Source organism: Halyomorpha halys, unplaced genomic scaffold (genome assembly GCF_000696795.3).
Source record: "Halyomorpha halys isolate HHAL.00 unplaced genomic scaffold, Hhal_1.1 Scaffold672.1, whole genome shotgun sequence".
Lineage (NCBI taxonomy): Eukaryota > Metazoa > Arthropoda > Insecta > Hemiptera > Pentatomidae > Halyomorpha > Halyomorpha halys.
Window position 1 is genome coordinate 114019 of NW_027110600.1, and position 9740 is coordinate 123758.

The following is a 9740-nucleotide window of genomic DNA, read 5'->3' on the forward strand; positions in this document are numbered from 1 at the left end:
AGGGACGTGACATCCGTGCTTGGTTTCCTAGGGGTTCGGTTCAGAACATTGTGGGTTCGATTCCTTAAGGGGCAGTTAATATCACTTTCTCCGAGGCCCCGAGACATTAATCTTGATAAACCTAACTTGCATAGTCGATCCTTAAAAACGGTAGCAATGCCTATAAATATTCGATATTTAATGGTGTTAACTAGTTCCAAAATCAGGTAGATAAGTTAAGTTGGTCATCTTCAAATAATTTTTGGTGATTATTAACATACCTTAGACTGTTAGTATACATATAACGGTAAGTATGGCAAATCAGACAAATGTAAGCAAACTGATAAATATTTATAGGAACAAAATGGTGTAGAGAACTCAACAAAATGATTAAACCACAACTTCACTTATTAAATTGAATTATTTCTATATAATAAAATATAAGACAAGATGAAGGAGGTGTGGGCTCGAAGGAAGCATGACCAAAGTTGCTTTATCGTACCCTATATATATATATATATGAGGAGATGGTCGAAGGTTAGTGAACACAAATAACTAAAAACTTAATAGCGCCAAGTTTCGGCCTGAATTTCAAGCCTTCTTGCATGTATTATGGTTATCATCTTGAACAAAAACAAGATAATAACCATAATCCATATAATAAATTTCAGAATGATAAGGAAATAACTAACATTAGAGACACCTACATAGTTTTGAAAGACATGTATAGTCCAAGTATTATAAGAAGATAAAAGCAATATGAGAAAATTATTATTAAAATTAAGAAACAGAAAGTATTACAAAATAAAATATATATGAAAATCTAATTCAAATCAGACGAATGTAAGCAAACTGATAAATATTTATGAGAACTCAACAAAATGATTATACCACAACTTCACTTATTAAATTGAATTATGCTTTATCGTACTCTATATATATATAAACACATGCATTAATTTTTCAGCTTATCATAAATGATAAATATGCACAAATATTTATAAAATTTTGATTTCTCCAAATGAAAGTTTATTTTTTAAAACCACTCACAATTTCATGTTTTTGATACGACTATATTGCCTGGTATTGATTAGATGTACAATGTTAGAGAGAAGTAACTTATGGATAGATAAGGCAACGTCATTCACCTTTACTATTCAAATAAAAATGAATACATATTGGAAGAAGATAGTTGACCGTGTGAAGTAGATTGTAGTAAGATGGTTCGAGTAGCGGTCAATAAAGGTATCAAAATAGGAAAAGAGAAATATTTTGTTAACCAACGTTTCGTACCACTTTACAGGGTTCGTCAGGGCTGTCAGATTGATACCTTTATTGACCGCCACCTGGAATATCTTCCTATAAAAATGAATACGATATCATACAATTCATTTTGAGAAACTACCACGATTTGAGAATTTCATAATTGGAAATCAATTCCTTTTGTTATGCGAAACCACTGCATCTTCGATATGCAACCTTCAACAGTGCCCAATTTCATATCTTGTTAGATAATAATGGATCCGTTGCAACAATAGCACTCAATTTGAAATCCCTAAAAGGAGAGAGGTAAATAGGATTTGAATTAAGAAGACTGCAAACGCGAAGGAAACAATTCATCTAGATTCGTAACAGCAAACATATATTTGTTTCAGCATCACACTCGAACTTCGATTTTAATGGAATGTTTCATTGTTCAAATGTTTTAGCCGTTTAAAATTTATATAAAGTAAAAACTAAGAAAAAAATTAGTTAGCAAACTATACTACTAAACCAAACTACTAAATTACTAGCAGACTAAACGAGGTGGCACGTTTGACGTCTGCAGTTTAATGCATACTAACCCAATGGCTATAATATATCAGTCTCAAGTCAATAGTCTAACTAGTGCGTAGGATAGCACTGCTTGAACAGATGACTTCAGATTTTATTTTTAGAGATTATGTTGCCTAATAGTTACAAAAAAAAGATAAAAATTGTTCCTGAAGGATGTACTGTTGTAAATTTGAGATCTAAACCTACATACACAATGTAATTCTGAGGTTTTGGGGTAATACTTTACGAACTGATTAAGTTTAAGAATGCATGAGGAAACTGTGTTACAATGATTGGAAAACGGGCCAGTGCTCCGTTCGGTTATACCAAAACCTTGAAAAACCAACACTATTTCGCTATGTTTGGTCAAAACCACATTTCAGTTTTATGGAATTTCTGATAAGTTTGCAAATCACCGCGTTTTAACCATTCACTTCAATCGAGGCCGTTCTTGCCAAAGTTTTATCACAATTCAACACTCGAATACTATTAATTAATTAAGAAGATCAACATTCAACAAAAGATCCTCCTTATATTTATTATATTAAAATTAAATCTGTACTGCTACAACCTGTCAAGTGTACAGTACTTTGTAAGGAAGTACGGTTACTAAACCAAGGGTTGTACAAGGAGGTAATTCGAACAGGGATCCTTGGAATTAGTAGCACAGTGCCTTACCACAGAGCTACCCTCTCCCATATATTTTAGTTATATTATTATTATTATATTTATATATATATAAAACTCAATGAAATACAAATAAACAAAGAGATACATGAGTAATTTATTTTCTAAAATAGCTTAAAATAACCAAGAGTTAGGAAAGGTAAGGAACAAAAACAATTTTTATAGATAGTATAAATTTTAAATTCTACTATTATATTAGAATCATTTTAAATCTTGATTTTGGTCATCATCAGACTTTGCTTGAATCGTGGGACATCACAGAAAAGAAAAAGTTTTATTTCATTTTTCAATAGGACGAATACCAAAGATATTACCTATAACCCTAGGATTTCTTTCTCTACTGACTGTTCTAAATCTAGCAGGGTCGTTCCGAAGTAACCACCGTCTACGGTACAATCTATGGAATTCAGGAAGTACAAAATTTAAAAAAAAAACTTTTTTATATCATATACACTATTCATATTACGCTATATGAAGATATAGGGGCACAAAAAATTGTAATATTTTTTTGAAGATCATATAGGTAAAGTTTCATTCATTGTTAATTCGTTCATAACATATTAAATTTTCCGTGTAATATTTATTTATATGAAGGATGTATCTTTATATTAGAATTTACTATATCCTTAAGCAATTAGCAAATATAGCATAGGAGAGTTTTTTTCTTTTTAATAATCAGTTTAAAATAAAATAATATATAAAAAGCAATAACAATACACTGGAAAAAAAATATAATATTCTAAAAATAAAAAGTTAAATTAAGTAAAGTGGATTAGAAAAATTAGTAATAACAATGAGATCAATAAGATCAATCTAACAAGTATCCTGGCCAGTAACGCAATATTTTTTTTGTGGGACGTAAGGGTTAGTGGTAGTAGATAGTCCATGGGTCAATGGATTGGAATTTAGAGTCAGTTTTTTCTGGAAATTATTGAAACAGTATTTTATATTAGGGATGATATATCTATTTTATATTATTCATGATGTCCTAAATGTAAAAAAGTATTTACATGCTAAGTATTAAAATTATAGGATTGTGAGCAGCCTAATTTAAAGTCCATTTTATATGTTAAATGCAGAGCTGATTTTCTGAGCAGTTTGTTTTTCAACTTTGTAATCTTTACGAGATAAAAAAATCTCCAAAAGCTTCGTCAAATCATCTTTCCTCTACCTCACTTGTTTCTTGTTTCCGCTCCTTGTTTTTTTATTATTACATTATTATTATTTTTATCCATTACTTTCCTAGAATTTAAAAACGTGCAAAACAAAAACAACACGAACTACGAGTAACTAACCTATCACAATGAGAACAGACAAAATGGTTTGGAGCTCAGCTGGCCGGTTGCGTGACATCATTCTTCATTTAGCAGACTCTAGCCCTTTTTACAGACTCTCAACCATGTTAAATGTTATCTCATTTTATTATGCTAAATATTAAAAAAAAAAAAAGATTGGGATAGTTTTCCATTTAACACAAGTAAGATAATATTTTATTTGCAATGCTAATTCTCATTTAAAATTTATATTTCTACGTTCAAAACACTCAAGGATTTAAGTTAATATTAGAGTTGATGATTTATAATGATTATTTCCTTCTCTGAGTTATGGGTCAAGATAGAACAGAACTATTGAATGCGGGATCTGCAGCAATGAGAAGGTAACTCAATGTTGGGCAGATTTTCAGTTGGGTTGAATTCCTCTCTTCTTAAAAACAACATCGATCATTCTAATGAAAAAAGTGAATAGTTCCAAAAAGTACCTCCACTTAACTAAGTGGTGCGAATAGGATGTAGCTCCTGAAACTGCCTTATAATTGGTCTGACAATAGTGAGAAACTTGCAGTTTATTGATAGAAATAAAACCAGGAGGAAGTTCTACCACATATGTTAGACAGGAGATAATAATAAACTTTATTAACGTTTTCAAACCTATAGTTTTTTTATAGTGCAATCATCATTGACGCAGGAAGTCTTATTAAAAGGGAAGTTCTTAAAAAAATAAGTATTTTGTGTTTTGGTGAATTTAATGAAAAAGGTATTCATAAGTACATTTTAAGTGATTCATCATTGTTATCACGGAAAGTTAAATTATTGGAACCTTATCAACTGAATCTTGCCATGCCGCCCATGGGCAACATTCCTGCGTCGTATACCCGTCCTGTGTCCTTGAAAACAAACGGGTAATGACTCTCGTCCAGGAATACGTAGATGTAAGTGTAGGTGCGATGTTCTACTATATACCACTATATAAGATCCGATGCTTCTCAGCAACAGGAACTTGATATGACGATATGAAGGGTTACGAACTGGAGGATGACTTAATATATTCTTTTGCATAGGAGTGGGTGAGAAACCGTGGGGTAACAATGGCCATTTGGTAAGTAAGCAAAGTTTTTTGATATCTACTGTTGCCTGAACTAAATTTACGCTTCACAATTTCATCAACACTGAAACATTGAAACTTAATTTGTATACATTTTTTTTCGCGTTAATGCAATAACAAGTCAAATAAGAGGACGTTTAACCTCTTCTACTTATATAATTACTTCCTCATAAATATATCTGTAATATATAGCTGGGAAGTATTATGATCGTGAAAAAATAATAATTTGAGTTTTCGACTGAAATACATGTTATGAGGACCCCTGAGTCCAAAAAAACCTAGTCTCGCAAAATGGTTTGTGTACAGCCTAGCTCAACAACGGACCTAAAGTTTTCTGTTGTAAGATAACCTAATAAAGTTATAGTTGTTTGTTGTAAATAACATAAGGGTGTTCAGAATGTAATTTGAAGGACCTCATCTATAATCTGGAGAACTCTATATTCTAAACTTCCAAGGACCTCAACCAGGTTAATTACTGTCCTGGTCATAGGTTAACTGGGTAATCTGTTATGTATAAGTTATTTATGTCACAAGTTATGGATAACACAATATATATTTCAAATGAGGAAACGAATTTCAATTTTCGTCAAACCAAAATTTATTTATAGAGAAGGAATTTGATTAACTTTTGCTGGCTTACCGCCCACTCCAGAAGGATGATTTAACAGGAACCTAAATACAGGATCTCTGACATTTGAACCCTGACACGTAGGCGTCTTAGCAATTAGGATATTATATTTAGGTTGTTTTATTAATTTCTTTGCGTAGTCGTAATTTATTTAATCTAACGAATAAGTTTCTGTCATTATTTTCATTAATGGGTCATTCGTAAAATATATGGAATTTTATCTTATAAAAAGGCACAACAAAAATATCCACAGTTCTTGATCAAACACTAGTCATTTTTTCTTATTCAGGTCAATTGAAAAGTTAGAAAGTTTTAATAATAATTTTCGATAATAAATATAAGGCTTATATAAAAATAAGGTTTACGGCCGAAAAATTCTTCTTTCATGGATTGAAGTTTCGGGTATCTATCGGCTTTTTAAAGACTGATTTTATAATTTGTTAAAAAATCATTAGAAAATATGTCTTGTGAAAAGCATTATGGTAATATGAAGTTATTGTAAATGACCGCTGGTTGAAGGTAAAATATTGTAATTAACCAACATTTTAAAACTGTAAATGTCTAAATAAACAGTCAGTTACCACGTTTTATGACCCAAATGATGATGAGGGTCAAATATTGTAATTATCATTGGCATGGCTTGTTTCTAACAATATTCTTGTTGAATAATAATAGTAATACTGATAAACTTATAATCAAGGATTAATTCATAACAAATCTACTCTGTATTGTAGATATGGATTCATATATATTTTTTTTAGTCCCCTCCTAGTGTTCTCAAGCTTGTGAGTCGTGGCCATTTTTCCTATTAGCGCGTTTTGGTGTCCCAGTAGTTTTTCAAGAAAAAATAATATTTTATGAGTTGAATTTTAAAAAATCTTCCTTTGAAATTGTTGTATTATTTAACCAAAAAATCACATTTGTATGCAACGTTTCGGGCCATAGCCCCATTGTCAGACAAACTGCAATTCACAACAATCAAATTTCAAAAATGTAAACACCAAAAGTTAATACTAATAAGTAGTTACCTTTTTTATTATTTTTTTTCAATCAAACTTTTTTATTGATAGACATTACAATATGCAACAACGTTGTAGGGCAATAGGTATTAGTGATAACTGATCACATTCATACTAAAATAATAAAAATAAATAAATGAAAAAGTATATAAAATATATAAAAACAGAAGAATATAGAAAATTAACATAATCAAATGTACATGAAAAAAAATAAATAAAAATAATCACTAGTCATATTTACACTCTTATATACAATATTTACACCATCGACCTGAGGATCCCTGAGTATACTCTATCTCCCACGTGTCTAAATCAAATAAATAGATATATTCCATAAGGTCCGAGTTCTTCTAAGACGTACAAATCTTGTACAGAGAAACCATGCGCCTTTGGAATGGATCGGGGCAGTTCTTTCAAAGTCACCTGGAGGCTTTGAAAAAAACAGGTTAGTAGGTTTATTATTCACTTTGTTAGGCCCGGGCAGAGAGAGGACGATATGGAGGAGAGAGATGCACTGCAACTGCAGATGGAGCCTTTCAGGCGAAAAGAGATTTATTGAATAGAAATCAGATACCAAAGGAAGTTCTAATGGAGTCTTTTTTGCACTAGAAAAAGTGCAAAGGAGATTCAAGTATATTGAGAATTATTACATCATCTAAAATTTTTATATGTAAATGTACAAGATTTTTATTGGAAGAAGATAGTCGACCGTATGAAGTAGATTGGAAGAAGATAGTCCGGGTGGCAGTCAATAAAGGTATCAATATAGTAAAAGAAAACTATTTATTGTGAACCAACGTTTGGCCGTTGGTAGCAAAACCTCTTACAGTCTTACAGCTCCGACGAAACCCTGAAAAGTAAGGAAAACGTTGGACAATAAATAGTTTTCTTTTATTATTTTGACGTCTTTCTTGACCCTCACCCGGACTATCTTCCTCCACTCTCCCAGATTTTTAGTTTTTCTATAAGGCATTATTAATTTTTTTTTCAATCTAATGGACCACTAATAATATCAGTTTCGTCGATATCAACTAGCTTCTTACAATGTGGGGGGAGGGGGTTATAATCAATCAATGATAATAGCATGGATTTTATATCCACAATATTTCATTTAGTCATGTTATTATTTGCAGATTTTTTAATTAAAAAAAAAAAAAAATGAGGAGGATCCCTACAATTCTTGTTAACTGTAAAGGCCAGTAAGACCATATAATTTAAAAAAAAAAATCTGTACATTTTGGAATAAAAAATGGAACTTTCAGCTGATTCTTATATCAAAAAAAGTACATACATAAATTGAATGTTGGAAGAATATAGAAAAAACAAAACAAACAAATTAACATGTAACTGGCGATGTGGAATCTAATGAACTTTTTTTTTATTTATTAAATTAAAAATTATCCAAATCCTTAACCGTCTTATTTGTCTTATTCTTACTCACTTCCAATAGTTTAAATTTCTATAGATTTGAATAAAATAATAATTAATTACTGAAATAGACAAGTGAATTTGATTTACTTTTTAGTTAATATTTTCATAATTCGACCTAAATAATTAACGAAATAGAATACATGAATTCGAACTCACGAAAAATTAAAAAAAAAAAATTGTTTTTGTCATTAAGTAAGAGTAAAATAAAATCTTTACGGAACTTCAATATTATTAACTCACGCAACAAATCGATGTTAGTACATCTGGAATTTTATATGCATACATTAAAAGTAGATACACACAAATTTGATTATTTTCCTTATTTATTAATATTTATCAGTTATAATAAATTAGACCCTCTTAGCCTCAATATTTTTACTAATTTATTTTATAATATCCAACGTTTCGGTCGACATGGTCATTATCAAGGATAATATAATAAATAACAGTTTTAATTACAATCTTTTTATCAAAAATTATAAAATCATTATTAATACTAAATTAGCATAGCTCAGTTTTCAATTTCACAGCCTATTATAGCTGTCGATCACGCTCATTTATAATTAATATAATAATTTAACCGATAAAAAGCTACTTAATAAGGGAAATCGCATTCATTACTAATTAAATCACACCAATTCATATACTAATTGAAAATTTTATTTACAACAGTCAGAAACTATCTTAGCAGCACCAGTATTTAATGTCATGTCAGGTTAGGCAAATTATGATTATATTTCGGACTTAATTTTCATTTTTTTTTTGTTTATTTTATTATCAAAAATAGTATTAAATTCAATTTTAAACAACTTCCGAAAACTCAACCATAATATTCACCAACTAATTTTACTCGAAATTTCTGCATAATGCTGGTTTAAATTTCAAGATTTTGATTTAAAATTAACAGCGTAATTATTATTTTCTGATATATAAGTAGCTTCAAGCATTTTTCTTTTCAAAGTAGTATTTTCTTCGTGTAAAATCGCTGTGTTATCAAAATCAAAATGTTTATTTTTGGATACAGCTGCTTGCATACAGTGCTGTGTTACTTGGGTTCTTCTACATATTTTTCATATTATAACCATGCCGATATATTCTTCAATGTACATGTAGCGATATATTTCGGGCCAAGAACTGGAGGAATGTGGGCCAACAGCTTGGGAAGACCCAGAGGCGCCGGGACAGACCCCCGAAGTGGGGAGAACGAGGAGGCTCAGTCAGTGCCGAAGCTCTCAGTGGTTGGTGTCAGTGTAGTGTCTTAAAGTTATCTGTCGTGCTATCGTCGATCAGCATGTCTTATCACTGAGCTGAAAGGTGAGTCTTTGTTTGTTTACTTATTTTCTCATTTTTTAAGGTCATTTTTAAACTTATGACATTTTTTATTTTTACGTTAATTTTATTATTTGAGATGGACCTTGAAATTGATTTAATTTTATTCTGGTATTATATATAATATTCCCTGCATAAAACGATTAAAATCAATCTTTAGTTATTTAATAATCAGTAAAATATATTTAAAAGAATTAAAAAAAAAATTGAGATAATATATATTTAATATCTAATTTTAATAATTTTAAAATATTTTTGCTTATTATAATCATGACCGCTAATAGCTAGAAAATTTGAGCTAAAAGACCAAAATAAATATTTAATTAGTTTATAATTTATTTAATAGCCTTGAAAAAACTTAAATTGCTAAAATATATTTTTAATTATGGTAATAATTTAATTTTTTTTAATATGATAATGATCACTGGAGGGCGACTATCAGAACTAAAATTTTGAAATTAATATTTTAT

The 9740-nt window shown here is 30.0% G+C and overlaps 1 long non-coding RNA gene across 1 annotated transcript in view; it reads left to right on the forward strand.

The window, feature by feature from the left end:
- Positions 1–9135: 9135 nt before the first annotated feature.
- LOC106685225 (uncharacterized) overlaps positions 9136–9740 on the forward strand; it is a 135529-nt gene continuing 134924 nt past the window's right edge. The window contains exon 1 of the long non-coding RNA XR_010843788.1: positions 9136–9255. This is a non-coding gene — a long non-coding RNA (uncharacterized lncRNA). The remainder of the gene's footprint in view (positions 9256–9740) is intronic.